The sequence below is a fragment of the Asparagus officinalis genome, chromosome 4, assembly GCF_001876935.1.
Source record: "Asparagus officinalis chromosome 4, Aspof.V1, whole genome shotgun sequence".
Lineage (NCBI taxonomy): Eukaryota > Viridiplantae > Streptophyta > Magnoliopsida > Asparagales > Asparagaceae > Asparagus > Asparagus officinalis.
In genome coordinates this window covers 95,397,975-95,414,092 of record NC_033797.1, presented here as the reverse complement: position 1 = coordinate 95,414,092, position 16,118 = coordinate 95,397,975, and the positions used below count along the sequence as shown (strand labels likewise).

General features: G+C 36.5%; 1 pseudogene; it reads right to left on the bottom strand.

Annotated features, from left to right (window-relative positions):
• Window positions 9,774-15,370, bottom strand: LOC109839058 (annotated as a pseudogene).

Genomic DNA, 16,118 nt, shown 5'->3' with positions numbered 1-16,118 from the left:
GCCATGATTTATTGCTAAGGTTGATTATCAAGTTATGGCTCTCGCTGCTTGAGGGATTATGTTGATTAAATACCTTCATCAGGAGATAGGTGTGTTTCTACCTCAGGCTATGGAAATACATCTTAATAATCAGGTTCTGGCGTATATTGCCAATGGTACAGACTAAGTCTCATGAGAACAAGAAGCATATAAAGGTTGATTGTCACTTTGTCACTTCATTATGAAATGATATTGAGCAAAATGTCACTTCACATGTCAATTCAGACAAATAGGTAACGGTTTCCCTAAAACATTACCTTTTTTTTGTGGGGGGGAGGAGGAAGGGGAAGGGAATTTTTTGCTTTGCTTTAACTAGCTAAAAATGGAATTGGGATCCTCTCCTAATACCTAATATTTCCTATTGAGTTTTATGAAGAATTGGGAGTGGGACCCATAAGGATGGGTGGGAAAATGAAAGGTCATGATGAAAATGAAAGGCTAGGATCTCCTTATTAGGAGATATTTGGAGATTTTCATTAGGAGAGGATCCTAGTCCTATTGAGACTTAATGTAATTATTTTCGAGTGAAAATACCCCTCTCTTGGACTGTCATCTTTCCCAACATATAGTCAAAATGCTGGGGGAGGTGGAATTAGATGTCCTATATAAAACCTTCAAAAACAATACAACATACGAGCAGACCTTTGATATTACATCATATAACCAACAAAAGCAGAAAAAAGAAAAATTATACAAAAGCAGTCATAATAAAGTCTAATAACAATCAATATATACAGATATATATGTTGTAGAATAGCTAGTACTCGTAGGAACAGCGCCGAGGAGATCTTTGTCTTATAGATCGAGGAGATCTTTGCCTGATAGATCGAGGAGAACTTTACCTTATAGATCGAGGAGATCTTGACAGTACTGGGTTGTTGCACACTAAAGTACTGGACTACTGTTCCTAGAAGCAATTTGGCCTTGGGATCCTCGCACCGGAGTAGGCCAAATAATGCTTTAAGCACAACGTTTTACAAATGCACTGCAGCTGAGTTGAAAAATTTTAAATTACTGCACTTTAGTTTTCTATTCAGTTTTTACTATTATATATCTGTATTATTCCAGATTTAACCATGGACGCTAATAGTCTAAAGGGAAGTGCAGTACACTGTCAGGACTTACTGTTTGTATTTGTTCTACAAGCACCTCCCACACCTGGTCCAAGTCATAGTTGAGACAAGACTCTTTTACCTACACATGATGGAGAAGAAATAAAGAATTAAGAAACGAAGAGAGTTACAAAGCAGTGTAATTTCATGAGTCATGTCATTATTAAATATGTAATTTGGAATGAGACGTATTGATGGCACTATATCAAAAATGTATAATCAAAGTATTATTACTTTAAAATAATGAGCTCTAAACTTCAAACTAATTTGGGTGAGTTTCAAAGTAAACTTGATTAAATATAGTGGTGGCAAATTATGACCCGACCCATTAACCCGACCCGACCTGTTTATATTAGGAATGGATCGAGTTATATGGGTCGGGTCATAAACGGGTCAACCCGAACTGACCCGTTTATTAGATGGGTAAATTAGGGTTGACCCGAACTGACCCGTGTAACCCAATACCGACCCGTTTAATTCTAAATGGGTTGCAAACTCCAAATATTAAGATCATCTTCGTCATCTTCATCCTCCTCCTTCTCCTCTCTCTCCTCTTCCCTCTACCCCCAGTTTCCCGCCAGGTCCAGCGCCTCCGGTGCGGTCGGTCGCGTCTCGGCCCTCATCGATAGCGAGCCAGCATTTCAACGGTTGAGATCGGTCGCGGTTCCACTCGTACGCACAAGATCAGAGGAGGATAAGTGAAGGTTAGAGAAGGGGGAGGAAATAGGTGCCAGATGTGCTATGCGACCTGGCGAGCTGCGGGAAGCTGGAGAACCTATCACTGTCGGGAAATGACTTCACCTCGATGGGGAGAGCTACTGAGATCTGGTCAAGAGCAGAGCTCTGGATCTAAGGAGGAACTACATTGCGGGGTTGAAGGGCCAGAGGTCAGCCTGGGAGTGTGCTGGTTTTTTTCTAAAGCCTTGGTTCTGTCCGGTTTTGACTTTTATGTCGTACGAGGATCAGAGGGATTGGGGGGTCGCCGGAGTGAGGCAAAGGCCAAAAAGGCGGGGACCGTGGTTTGTAATACTGTGAATAAACGACAACCTAATCCTTAATTAGGATTGTTTATTAAAAGGGTCAATCTCTTGTACAATCTATGTAGCAGTGTTGCATATTTTGACTCGTGATTGTCGAAAGAGTCAAAAGAATTTCATCTTGATCTATATAGTATACACGATATTGAACTGAGATTTGATAAATGGGTCATTCGGGTTATGTGGGTCGGGTCGGGTAACCCGTTTAATAAATGGGTCGGATAGCATTGACTCATTTGTTAACCCGACCCAACCCGACCCATTTGCCACCCCTAATTAAATGTTAAGATTGGGATTGTCTTTATACATCGGTAGCATATTTAGCAAAAAATGAGCTTTTGCCACTTTTAGATGTATCTTTCTTCACGTAAACTACTCGGACGTACAGATAGAATTTTTTCAAAAGAATCATGCCAGATATCATAGTTATGGATCCCAAATAATAGATCTAAAGGAAATTGAAAAGGATAGCAAAGACATAGTTCATACAATATTTTTGAGGGAAATGATTAGTACAATTTTAGAAAAGAAATACTTATATAGAAAAAAACTCAAACATTGGTAAAATCATATATATTATTAGATGGACGTACATTGGATAGAAATTATGTTGACAGCAAGACAAGAATTCATCTTGAAATGGATCCACATTTCTATGATCTTGTAATTCACAGAATTTAGCATCTTACAATAGTGACGAATTCAAATTCAACATATGCCCAACCCAAATAGTTAAAGAAAGAACAGAACAGACAACATACATGAAGCAAAGAACAACGATAGCAACAAATTTCCTACCAATAACACATCTAGCTTTATATCTAATTCTCAAGTGATATCCATCTCATACAGATTTTCCTACTAACCTGAAGCTTCTAGATTCCTTATAGTGCACTTTTGTATGCTAAGAGAGAATACCTAGATCCAATACCCAAATTCCTCAAAATAGTGGAATCGGTCAAATCCCTCTGTCAATGATTACACATGCAATAAGTATAGTATCACTTTGCTAAGAGAGAATACCCAGATCCAATACCCAAATTCCTCAAAATAGTGGAATCGGTCAAATCCCTCTGTCAATGATTACTCATGCAATAAGTATAGTATCACTTCACCAAAATGAAACACTAAGACGTGTATTTTGAACTGTGATATAGCACTGAACTTCACTTTAGGTACTCCTCAAGAACCATGAATAAAGATGGAAAAGTAAATGATACACACCTGCATACGAGAGATGGGCAATTTCGAGCTGAGAGCTAGCAGATAAAATAGCATTAGCCAAACACAAGTTGCCCTCACTATTCTCAAAATCAATGGGATTAAATTTATGAGGCATAGTTGAAGATCCAATCTCCCCAGCCTTAGTCATCTGGAAAGAAAAATTATCATGAAATCGTTTAGTTCCAAATTAGAAGTTTGGGAGCTAAAATAGGTCCTAATATTTTAGGGGTATAGTGGTCAAGAATAAGAAAGTTACCTGTTTAAAATAACCTAACGAAATATAGCTCCATATATCCCCAATCAAAATCAGTCAGGATGTTATTAAACTGAACAACTGCATTGAAAAGCTTTGCGATATAGTCATGCGGCTCAATATGTATACGGAGCAAGCAACAGGCTCAGATAGAGAGTATGCATGTGAGCCAAGTGGCATTCCATTCATAGGCTACATTGACATAACCTTTCAGACAACACAAATTTAACAAAATTATTAGCTGGCGCTGCAATTCCATTATTATTTATGCACTAACTTGTTGGTTGAGAATAGACTAATTGTTAAATGTACTATAATTCCAAGATAGATGGATAACCTGCAAGTGTATCTACTTATTATCAAGCATGCACATGATAGTATCTACTTACTATATGAATCACCTTTTGTAAACTCTTGAAATGTGAAATGGCAAAAAAAACCTACATTTCAGTCACCTGAGTCAATTGCAAAACTCATATTAAAGAAAATCCTGAGGCTTTATTAGTTATACACTTTTAAAGTTTGTATAGTTGCCTAAATCTTCACTAGGACTGTTTACTAGTAAACTAGTTCAAGCAGAGAACAATGAATACAAGCAGCAGTGTCAAAAAAGTACAAATAAAGTACTCCTCCCATTAATGAAACTTGTCCAAGTCATCCGCAAAGAAAAAACCATATCAAAATCAAATAAAGTACTCCTCCCATTAATGAAACTTGTCCAAGTCATCCGCAAAGAAAAAACCATATCAAAATCGTCTATGCACTACTTAATTACGCAAAAAAAATCCATTAAGCTAAAATGAATCAGATAGGTAAAACCTTGCAAAGAGAAAAGTAGTAGAAGTAAATAAACATGCCTGTGTCACGTAAGGGGTGAAACCTAATCCCAAAAAGGTCACAAACTCAGCTGCAACAGTTGGCCAATCAATATCAGGACATGCAACTTTATGTGCATTGTAGATTCCAACAGCTCCAGCACACTTGCCCAATAGTTACACTTCTGTAAAGGTCTTCCCTACTTCACTTAGTCTGATAATTTAAGCCACTTAAATTCTCACTCATTTCCTGATGTTGGACTAAATAGGAGTGTCACAAACACCCCACCTTACATAAGTGATATCTTCACCGTGACATGACAATTGGCACATCCCGGTATCACTAGGTTATGTGGACTCTAGAGGTGGCTCCCACCGCACTCAAGCAATATAGCACTTAACCCCGCATAGCACTTAGTTCCACACTTCTGACTCGCAACTGCTATAATACAATTTGTCACGCCCCGGGCCGCCGGGCCCATTGGTGCAGTATAAGCCGTGGGACCCACCAAGCGTAACATGTTTGGCTCAACCCACTGACAAAATCAACTAGCCGTGTTACACTTGAGCCTTGGGCATACCTATTTAAACAACGTAACTTCTCACTCATTTTCTGATGCATAACTAAATAAGAAACAATGACATGATTATATTATTTTTAACCTTCTGATTAAAAAGGTTCCATTCAATTTATTTTGTAGCATCAAGCTAAAAACTCGGGAAGAAAGGAATGTAGAACATGTCTTGCAAACATATATGAACGAAGATAGACAGTATAATCATTATCAAACCAGTAATTATACATGATGTGTTAGCTCATGTAGAAAATTCTAGAGTTTCAGCAAGTAATCATTATTTAATTATTTCTATATATGCCCCCTACCCCCCTTAAAAAAGCTTAATTTTATATAAAATTCACCGAAATAACCAGCCAGAAATCTTTGAGTTATTTCAACCAAAAAAAAATCCACCACCAGGACATTAGGGAAAAATTCTTAGTGGAATATTACCTTGTGCACCTTAGATTAAGTTTAACTTTTTAAACCCAAGAGTACTTTGTTTTTCTTTGAGTACTCCTACTTCTCTAATCCTTCTCTAAACGTGCTCTTGTCAGTTGCATCCCTTCTCCATTTGGGATAAATTTCATTAAGAATTTAGGATTACTAAATAAATTAGTTCATGGAAATGAAAAAGAATTTTTCTTTTTCCTTGAAGCATTCTCTGCATTTTCTTAGTCTAATAGCTTCTGATTCTTTTTTTTAATCAATATATGCAATAAACTATGTCCTATGTGTAAACACAAATAAAAGGGAAATATAAGATTTTCAATTATGCTTATATATCATTAAAGTTTTTGTAGATAACATCTAATCAACAAAAAGTTGGTATTCCGTTATAACAAGAGTTGCCTCTCATCTAGAACTGAAAATACATGTCCATGAGTGCGAGACAACATGGAGATATGAGCATTTTCCTTCGCTAATTTGCATATTGCATTCAACAACTCAATCATCACAGGAAATATGACAGTGTTGAACGCCACCTTCAGTGTCAATGCTTGGGCTAAATTATTTATATCCTCTTATGTACAAGCAGAATGGAAAAACTCCAGTAGTTAAAAAAGAATTTTGTAGAATCTGATGTCAAATATTAAGCATCAAATGAAATCTTTGAAATCACAGTTAGTCTTAGTTATAAAAAGAGGAAGCATAGAGTACCCACAACAAGGAACATCAAAAACTCACCTCAGCAATCTAAGCATTGGATTGACATTTCTGTTTCAAGAAGTATTCCACTACCTTAACATCGTGGTTAGTTACTTTTTCAATCTTTTTCACTTCCAGAGCATCAGCTTTGCTAAAGCAACTAACTATACTTTCTAAATAAGACCTGCCATTCTCGCTAAAGCTTTGAACCTCCTTGATTTCAGGTATTTTTGATAAGTTTAGCAACCATTTTACCTGCAAAAGAATCGCTTCATATTAACATTTTGCACTAAGTAGCTAACATGAAAATAACTACAGTGGCCAGCTTTGTCAGATCATGATGGGTAATGGAGAAAGAGGTAAACCTTTTTTACTTGTAAGTTACCTCTTTCTCCATTACCCAAGACATGACTACATTATGACAAGTTTTAATGAAGATTGCTACCTATATCAAAGCAGAGGCTGGACGTTTTGTCGTATTGAAAAAGAAAGCAAACTAATAAGCATGACCTAAATAAACAATGTTTGATGGACTCATACAGAAACTGCTAATACTACATCATATGCAAATTTATTAGAAGAGGGGCTGCTATTGTCAGATATGCATGTCAAATATAAATATCCCAATGGTTCACAGAACATTTTAGGCACAACTTTAAACCTTTTGAGCTAACTAAGGCTTTAAACCTTTTATCTAAATACCTGAGACATATTATGATTTGTAAGCCAGACAAACAAGGATATCCAATCAACAACCACAGTTTCTTCATTCTTTACCAGAAATATTTCTTTATCATTCACTACAAAAATCATTATAAAATCTACATTTAAATATGAAACCATTATTCTTAAAAAAACATAATGTAAGACTAACACTGTGCACTGGTGTTGAATAAAAAAGCACTTATTAAATATGTATTCTTACAGGATAATTGAATGAAAGTTACCTCGACCATTACATGGTAACGGATTAACCCATATTCACTAAAGAATGGGTGCAAATCCTTGACTTTCTGCAAATATCGCCATCTAAAGATGATAGCGACATAATGCTAAAAGACTCAAGATCAACAACCTTCTCTTTACGATGATGCTCCATCTAAATTATTAAAGTTAACACGACCAAAACATATTCAACATGTTGTCCAATTATGAGGAAATTTTAAGAAAAAGGATCACCAAAAAAATTAGATCATTTCGGATCAAACTTAACCATCATTGAAGAGTCATAAGCCCAATTATTGGATTGAATATAGCTCACTATAAATTAAGGACTGTCAAAGGATCATCTCAATTTATTTAAAAAAATTAAGAACCTGAAATTTAAAATACAATAGTGGAAGCCCTACATTACAAATTCAGAAGAAGAAAAAAAAGTGACCTATAGCATATGATATTTATTATTTACTAAAAGTTTTATGCTCTATCCCAAAATATTCCCTCCCGTAAACTTATAAAAAATCCTATCTTTATTCAAAAATTCAAAAGATGCCTCTTTTGAGAAACATTTCAAGATTATAGTATATGAGATTTAAGAAAACTTAGCAACAAAATAATCACAAAAAAGCAAAAAACAAGCATGTAGTCAATAAAAGGCATGGCTTGTGTTCATGAAAATTCCCCAGCTAGGAAACCGGGAATGTAAATCTTTACTTTCGTAGTCGTGACTCCTTCTGAACTGCTCAACGAAACCCTAAGTAGTTCGAATCGCCGAGGAGGGGTGGGCTGAATCCGAAACCCTAGCTGGCATGATCGTATGCTGATCGAAGATGAAGAGGGAGAGGAGGAAAAGCGCGGCAAGAAAGCGAATGGGGCTCGAGGGGGTGATAATAGCTTTTCCTTGGAGTTACAGACGAGATCGAAACCCTAACCCTAGATTTTTTAGGGGGGAATTTGTTCGGGGTTTAGTGGAGCGGGAAAAAGGAGCCGCCTTTTTTTAAGGAATCGGAGAGAACGAGGAGTGAGCGCCTTGATTCATTTTATACGTGTTTCCTGTGGAAGTTAGGTTCAGTTCATCAGATATTTTCCTTAAAAGGTAGGTAAATGATGGATAATCTAATAATGCATATAGATTTTTGGATCATTAATATTTAGAAGTCGTCAACCACAGTCATTAATATTATAATTGTCATCAATCTATGTTCTTTTTCAAATTTCTGTAAAATATTATTGAGGAGATCACATGGCTGCCATGTTTGCAAAAAATAGTTATAAGTTTCATACAAACGTGTATGTTAAACTTGTGATTTCACTAATTTTTTGCTGAACATGGCAGGGTCAGATCATTGTCACGTCAGCAAAATCTTATGATGAATGTATTGTTAAGAATCACCAGTGTTAACTTTCATAAATATTAAAGACGCTAAGAGTATTTGGGTGGTAGCGGTACATATAATCAGGCTGTTTTTTGTACGGCCGCTTGCTTATTGCAGTACAAATAGCTCATTTTTCTTTTCTTTTTTCCTTTTTTCTCTTTTTTTCATTTCTCAAAACTCTTCATACTTATCATAATAATAGTTGCATGAGATCCCAAGCTATAGGCACTATTTCTGATAAAAGAACAAAATATTAAGCTGATAAAACTTAAGTTAATTCAAGTAGTAATGAGAAAAACTTGATATAACAGCTATCACGAAATTCAACAGAACAATAAATTCGTATCTCAATTCTTATAGATGAGATCACGCCACATAAAATTTCCACCGGATATTTTGATAGTTGTTTTAGTAGTTTCAAGAGCATACAAATGTTAAAGATTGAGAGAGTAGAACAGGACAACAACTAACTGCATCTAAATATGTAAAAAACAAGAAATCTATATTGTGAACAAAAGAGAATACTAAGGCATAATCGTCCCACCAACACCAGTATACCACACATGGGTTTGTTGATATTTAAATATTCAAGTACCCAGATACTTTATTTCAAAAGAAAACAAAATAAGAATATTGTTCAGATCGCATAAACAAGAATTACTATTGCATCCTACGGAAGGGGTAGCAACCAAAAATCAATATAAATATAAGTGTCGAGGTAAACAAACTTCAAGTATTTCAAATGAAAACAAACTATCAAGGAGACAATTGACACAAGGGGGAAAAACCTTCATGGGGGCATAAATCCAATATTCAAATCCCCCGACTTACAATATAACAGCCAAAGCATTCTGATTCCTATATGTTGATCACAAATACAAGTACCAGGAGAATATAAAATACAATTGACACAAGGAGAATACAATGAACTTAGCAATACATGGAAGCATACTCGTGTTGCTTCACCAGAATCCATTTCTAGTATTTGAAGCCTCCTGCTTCCAATTTTCTTCCTCCAGGCCATTAGTAAAAGAACCAAATGAAACTGATTGCACTGGTATAAATATCACCCAACAATGCTACAAGCTTATTCAATTTCGTTTTCCTTTTGTTAATTTACCCTTGCATGCTTACACAATAATACAAACACAAACGGTTTGTGGTATAACCTGCCTTTGCTCATAACGAAAATGCAAAGGGGAAGTAACATGACCCACAAATAGTTCAATTAGTAAAATCTTCATCTCGTTCATTCAACGTTTGTTTCAACGGCTATAAAAGCCTGAACCTATTCACCAAATCCACATGATCGTCGATAGACTTAGACAACTTCTCTGCTTCTCCAATGTATGACTGGGGAGTCAAATTCAACAGAACGCTCTTTGCTTCTTCTGGCAATTGCAAGCCATTAGTGAACTTTTGAATGCTCTCCTTGCTAACAACTCTTTCTCTGGTGAGATCCTTCAGCTTCTCATATGCCTCTGGGACGTTGTATCTGTGCATAACCTAATGTAAGAAAATTAACGAGATAGAGTCCATCAGCAACAAGGGTCTCTTTTATTCTTTAATATTATTGGTTTTTTTGATGTTGATTGAGCAAATGATACTCTTGATTGTGTCTCGTTAGTAGATATTGTACTTTTATTGGAGGAATATGGTGATCTCATGATGAAGCAGACTATCGTGCCATGATTTATTGCTAAAGTTGATTATCAATTTATCGCTCTTGCTGCTGGAGGGATTATGTTGATTAAATACCTTCATCAGGAGATAGGTGTGTTTCTACCTCAGGCTATGGAAATACATCTTAATAATCAGGTTCTGGCGTATATTGCCAATGGTACAAACTAAATCTCAAGAGAATAGGAAGCATATAAAGGTTGATTGTCACTTCATTATGAAATGATATTGAGCAAAATGTCACTTCACATGTCAATTTAGACAGATTGGTAACGATTTCGCTAAAACATTACCTACTGGCAAAAAATTTCCTTTTTTGGGGGGGGGGGGTTGGGAGGGAGGAAGGGGAAGGGAATTTTTTGCTTAGATTTAACTAGCTAAAAATGACAGGTCTATATGCTCTTCCAGCTTAAGAAGGAATGCTAGAATAATAGTTTGTAACTAGACCATCATTGAGACTTAATGTAATTATATTCTATTTGTTTTCGAGTGAAAATACCCCTCTCTTGGACTGTCATCTTTCCCCAACATATAGTGAAAATGCTGGGGGAGGTGGAATTAGATGTCCTATATAAAACCTTCAAAAACAATACAACATACAAGCAGACCTTTGATATTACATCATATAACCAACAAAAGCAGAAAAAAATTATACAAAAGCAGTCATAATAAAGTCTATGTTGAATTTTTTTCAACAATCACATGGGCTACTGCAGAAGCCCATGTTTTTAATTTTTTGTCAAAAGTTGTGGGCCCCACTGAAGAAAATTTAAGATGTGGATCCCACGAGAATAGTAAAATATTATAATTTTATTAGTACATAGTATTTTCCCAAATGCTATAAATAGACCCCAAATCCTTAAGGAAAATTCATTCTAAAAATAACAATCAATATATACAGATATATATGTTGTAGAATAGCATGTGCTCGTAGGAAGAGTGCCTAGATCGAGAAGGTCTTATAGATCGAGGAGATCTTTGTCTTATAGATCGAGGAGATCTTTGCCTGATAGATCGATGAGATCTTTACCTTATAGATCGAGTACATCTTGATAGTACTGGGTCGGTGCACACCAAAGTACTGGACTGCTGTTCCTGGAAGCAATTTGGCCTTGGGATCATTGCACCGGAGTAGGCCAAATAATGCTATAACCACAGCGTTTTACAAACGCACAGCAGATGAGTTGGAAAATTTTAAATTATTGCACTTTAGTTTTCTATTCAGTTTTTGCTGTTATATATCTGTATTATTCTAGATTTAACCATAGACGCTTATAGTCTAAAAGGAAGTGCAGTGCACTGTCAGGAATTATTGTTTGTATTGGTTCTGCAAGCACCTCCCACACCTGGTCCAGGTCTTCATTGAGACGAGACTCATTTACCTACACATGATGGAGAAGAAATAAAGAATTAAGAAACGAAGAGAGTTACAAAGTAGTGTAATTTCATGAGTCATGTCATTATTAAATCTGTAATTTGGAATGAGACATATTGATGGCACTGTATCAAAAATGTACAATCAAAGTAATATTACTTTAAAATAAGGAGCTTTAAACATCAAACTAACTTAGCCAAGTTTTAGAATAAACTTGATTAAATGTAGGGGTGGCAAATTATAACCCGACCCATCAACCCGATCCGACCCGACCCGTTTATATTGGGTATTGCTCAAGTTATATGGGTCGAGTTATAAATGAGTCAATCCGAACTGACCCGTTTATTAGATGGGTAAATTAGGGTTGACCCGAACTGACCCGTGTAACCCAATACTGACCCGTTTAATTCTAAATGGGTTGCAAACTCCAAATATGAAGATCATCTTCGTCGTCTTCATCCTCCTCCTTCTTCTCTCTCTCCTCTTCCTTCGACACCCAGTTTCCCGCCAGGTCCAGCGTCTCCGGCATGGTCGGTCGCATCTCAGCCCTCATCGATAGCGAGCCAGCGTTTCAACGGTCAAGATCAATCACGTTTTCGCTCGTACGAACGTGATTAGTGGAGGATAAGGGGAGGTCAAGGAAGGGGAGGAAATAGGTACCCGACGTGATCTGCGACCTGGCGAGCTGCGAGAAGCTGGAGAACCAATCGTTGTTGGGAACTACTTCACCTCGATAGGGGAGAACTGCTGGGATCTGGTCAAGAATGGAGCTCTGGATCTGAGGAGGAACTACGTTGCGGTGTTGAAGGGTCAGAGGTCAGCCTGGGAGTGTGCTGGTTTTTTTCTAAAGCCTTGGTTCTGTCCGGTTTTGACTTTTATGTCGTACGAGGATCAGAGGGATTGGGGGGTCGCCGGAGTGAGGCGAAGGCCAAAAAGGCGGGGACCGTGGTTTGTAATACTGTGAATAAACGGCAACCTAATCCTTAATTAGGATTGTTTATTAAAAGGGTCAATCTCTTGTACAATCTATGTAGCAATATTACATATTTTGACTTGTGATTGTCGAAAGAGTCAAAAGAATTTCATCTTGATCTGTATAGTATCCACGATATTAAACTGAGATTTGATAAATGGGTCATTTGGGTTATATGGGTTGGGTCGGGTAACCCGTTTAATAAACGGGTCGAATCACATTGACTCATTTGTTAAACGGGTCCGGTGAGGTCACACTTATACGGGTTGGGTCAACTATGACCCTACCCGACCCATTTGCCAAGCCTAATTAAATGTTAACATTGGGATTGTATTTATACGTCGGCAGCATATTGAGCAAAAAAGGAGCTTTTGCCACGTTTAGATGTATCTTTCTTCGCATCAACTACTCGAACGTATAGGCAAAAAATTTTCAAAAGAATCACGCCAGATAGCATTGTTATGGATCCCAAATAATAGATCTAAAGGAAATTGAAAAGGATAGCAAAGACATAGTTCATACAATATTTTTGAGGGAAATGGTTAGTAAAATTTTAGAAAAGAAATACTTATATAGAAAAAAACTTAAACATCCATAAAATCATATATATTATTAGATGGATGTACATTGGATAGAAATTATGTTGACAGCAAGACAAGAATTCATCTTTAAATAGATCTACGTTTCTATGATCTTGTAATTCACAGAATTTAGCATCTTGCATTTGTGACGAATTCAAATTCAACATTTGCCTAACCCAAATAGTTAAAGCAAGAACAGAACAAACAACATACATGAAGCAAAGAACGACAGCGACACATTTCCTACCAATAACACATCTAGCTTTATATCTAATTCTCTAGTGATAACCATCTCATACAGATTTTACTACTAACCTGAAGCTTTCGGATTCCTTGTAGTACACTTTTGTATGCCAAGAGAGAATACCCAGATCCAATACCCAAATTCCTCAAAACAGTGGAATCGGTCAAATCCCTCTGTCAATGATTACACATGCAATAAGTATAGTATCACTTTACCAGAATGAGACACTAAGACATGTTTTTTGAACTGTGATATAGCACTGAACGTCACATTAGGTACTCCTCAAGAACCATGAATAAAGATGGAAAAGTAAATGATACACACCTGCATACGAGAGATGGGCAATTTCGAGCTGAGAGCTAGCAGATAAAATAGCATTAGCCAAACACAAGTTGCCCTCACTATTGTCAAAATCAATGGGATTAACTTTATGAGGCATAGTAGAAGATCCAATCTCCCCAGCCTTAGTCATCTGGAAAGCAAAATTATCATGAAATCGTTTAGTTCCAAATTAGAAGTTTGGGAGCTAAAATATGTCCTAATATTTTAGGGGTATAGTGGTCAAGCATAAGAAAGTTACCTGTTTAAAATAACCTAACGAAATATAGCTCCATATATCCCCGATCAAAATCAGTCAAGATGTTATTAAACTGAACAACTGCATTGAAAAGCTTTGTGATATAGTCATGCGGCTCAATATGTAGATGTTATTAAACTGAACAACTGCATTGAAAAGCTTTGTGATATAGTCATGCGGCTCAATATGTATACAGAGCAAGCAATAGGCTCAGATAGAGAGTATGCATGCAAGCCAAGTGGCATTCCATTCATAGGCTACATTGACATAACCTTTCAGACAACACAAATTTAACAAAATTATTAGCTGGCGCTGCAATTCCATTATTATTTATGCACTAACTAGTTGGTTGAGAATAGACTAATTGATAAATGTACTATAATTCCAAGATAGATGGATAACCTGCAAGTGTATCTACTTATTATCAAGCATGCACATGATAGTATCTACTTACTATATGAATCACCTTTTGTAAAAACCTATATTTCAGTCACCTGAGTCGATTGCAAAACTCATATTAAAGAAAATCCTAAGGCTCTATTAGTTATACACTTTTACAGTTTGTATAGTTGCCTAAATCTTCACGAGGACTATTTACTAGTAAACTAGTTCAAGTAGAGAACAATGAATACAAGCAGCAATGTCAAAAAAGTATAGGTAAATAAAGTACTCCTCCTATTAATGAAACATATCCAAGTCATCCACAAAAAAAAACCATATCAAAATCGTCTATGCACTACTTAGTTACGCAAAAAAAAATATCCATCAAGCTGAAATGAATCAGATAGGTAAAACCTTGCAAAGAGAAAAGTAGTAGAAGTAAATAAACATGCATGTGTCACGTAAGGGTTGAAACGTAACCCCAAAGAGGTCACGAACTCAGCTGCAACAGTTTTTATTCCTTCACTTAAAAAAGTTACTTGCAATTTTTTAAAGTTCAAGGTAATATCCTCTATTGTTTTCATCCAATCTGCTCCTAAAACAATTTGGCTCCCTCCCATAGGCATAACCAAAAAATCAATCAATATTTGCACTCCCTGACAAACTAGCTTGACTTTCTGACAGACCCCAGCTCCCTTAATCACCTCTCCACTAGCCACCAAAACGTTGAAATCCTTAGACTCTGTCACATTCAATCCCAGTCTCTTCACTAGCTCTCCACTAGCCACCAAAACGTTGAAATCCTTAGACTCTGTCACATTCAATCCCAGTCTCTTCACTAGTTTAGCAATGATAAAGTTGTGAGTAGACCCAGAATCTATAAGAATACTAACAGCTTGATTCTTGTAATAACCCATTACTCTTATAGTATGAGCAGCACTGATTCCATTTAATGCCTGAACTGATATAGAAGGAGCCCCTTGAATCAGGTTTTCAGCTAATTCAACAGCAATAATTTCTTCTTCCACTGCACCACAATCCTCTTCATTTTCTTTCATCTGTCCATCTAAGACCCCTTCCAATATGAAGAGTTGCTTTCCCTTGCACTGGTGTCCTCTATGCCACTTCTCATCACAGGTAAAACACAAATTTTGGCTTCTTCTTCTTTGTATTTCTTCAGGGGATATTTTCTTTAACTGGGTAGTTGCATGAGGGTTTTCTTTAATAGGTATATTGTGAGGAATGTTAACTGAGTGCCCTCCTTGATTGTGTACATTCCAATTACCTATTAAACGTGACTTTGAAGATGAAGGAAAATTCAAACCTCACCAACCCTCTCTCTGGCGTTTTTTTAATTGTCAAAACTCACCAACCATTTTGTATTATTTTATTAATATTTTGAGCTTATAAAACGGAGGTTGTGGAGAGTTCTCAGAGCACGAACAAACTCAGAGAAAGAAAAAAAAAGAGTTGAATAGGGAGAGAAGAGAGTGAGATAGAAAGAGTCGTCTTTCTTTGTGAGAGTCTCAGGTTAGAGAGTGGTCTCCTCTTTTGTAATATTCTCTTTTGGTTATTAGTGAAGTTCTCTGTTGTTCTCACCCGTGGACGTAGGTCATACTGACCGAACCACGTTAAATCCTTATGTGTTGTTTTCTATTTGTCCACTCTTATATAGACATCTTCTGTGTCTGTGAAGCCCCTCCGCTGCAATAAACTGGTATCAGAGCTGCTTACAGTATGTGTATCTGCTTATCGTATGCTCTGTAGCTGTCACTAAAAGTGGATCCTCCACATCAAAAATAAGCT